This window comes from Cryptomeria japonica, unplaced genomic scaffold (genome assembly GCF_030272615.1).
Source record: "Cryptomeria japonica unplaced genomic scaffold, Sugi_1.0 HiC_scaffold_117, whole genome shotgun sequence".
NCBI lineage: Eukaryota > Viridiplantae > Streptophyta > Pinopsida > Cupressales > Cupressaceae > Cryptomeria > Cryptomeria japonica.
Window position 1 is genome coordinate 78,780 of NW_026728939.1, and position 1,224 is coordinate 80,003.

The 1,224-nt window shown below is 62.7% G+C and overlaps 1 non-coding gene across 1 annotated transcript; it reads left to right on the plus strand.

Moving 5' to 3' along the window:
• The first annotated feature begins 511 nt into the window (after positions 1 to 511).
• Positions 512 to 630, plus strand: LOC131865749 (5S ribosomal RNA). The gene has a single exon (XR_009364430.1). It is a non-coding gene; the product is annotated as a 5S ribosomal RNA (ribosomal RNA).
• The last annotated feature ends 594 nt before the right edge of the window (positions 631 to 1,224 follow it).

Sequence of the window (1,224 nt, forward strand, 5' to 3'; positions counted from 1 at the left end):
TCGGAACACATTTTTGTTCTCGTGGACCCATCATGGGTCTTGGAACGCATTTGTGGTCCTTGGGTCCCATTTTGCATCCCGAAACTTGTGTTTTGGTGCTTGATCCCTATTTTGGGTGCCCACCTTGCACCAAGTGCGCACCCGGGGCAAACCGAGCGCCTTGGTGCACCGGGGCAAGATCGAGCGTGCACCCGAGGCGCCCCGAACATGCACCAAGGTGCACTCGGCCCACATGTGAGCGCAGGTCGTTGCGCCCGAGGTGGTGTGTGGGCACCGCGTTGCAGACGGGACACTGCACGCACACGACGCCCCCTCCAGGTGCACGCACGTAGGCCGGGCCGGGTGCACACCCGACGCCCTAGCAAGGTGCGCGCACCCGGGCAGGGCTCACACTTGGCGAACGGGGCGCACTTCGCGAGGGAGGGTGTGCACCTCGACGGGGGTGGGTGGCCGGGGTGGATTCGCACGTGGGTCGCGGTTTGCTAAGTACACACTGCGACAAGCTCATAACGGGTGCGATCATACCAGCGTTAGTGCACCGGATCCCATCAGAACTCCGCAGTTAAGCGCGCTTGGGCCGGAGTAGTACTGGGATGGGTGACCTCCCGGGAAGTCCCGGTGTTGCACCCTTTTTTAGTTTTTCGCCGGGCGTCGCAATGCTATTTGAATAAACCTTTTGCCCGTTTGCGTTCTCGTCGGGGCCGGGCCGGGCCGGGGTGCGCTGCCCGCACTACCGCGCGCGCGGGGGCGACACCGAGCGCGCACCCGAGGCGCCCCGAGCACACAGGCCACGGTGCAACCCGGGCGTTGTGCGCGCACCCCGGTGCGCCCGAGGTGCTGCGCGCGCACCCAGGTGAAATCGGTGTGCACCTCGGCCAGTGCGCGCTCGGTCGAGTCGCGCACGTTGGCCAAGGTGCACGGTGATGTTTCTTACTCTAAGGTTCCGCACCAGACGCCCGGGACAGGTGAGCGAAGCTGGGCGGGGCCGGGTGCGCGGCCGGGGCAGGTGCACGCAGCTGGAGAGAGCTTTGGAGCACACTTCGGAGCGCACCAATGATGCGCTCCATTCAAAAGTTTCCTGAAAAGGCAAAAAAAGTTGAGATTATAGAATTTCCCACTTGAGAGATTGTAAAAAAAAAAAATTTAAAATGAAGGAAACGCGGGTGCCAAGGTGTGCGCAGCCCAGCCAAGGTGTGCGCACCAAGGCGCCCACCCTGGCGAAGG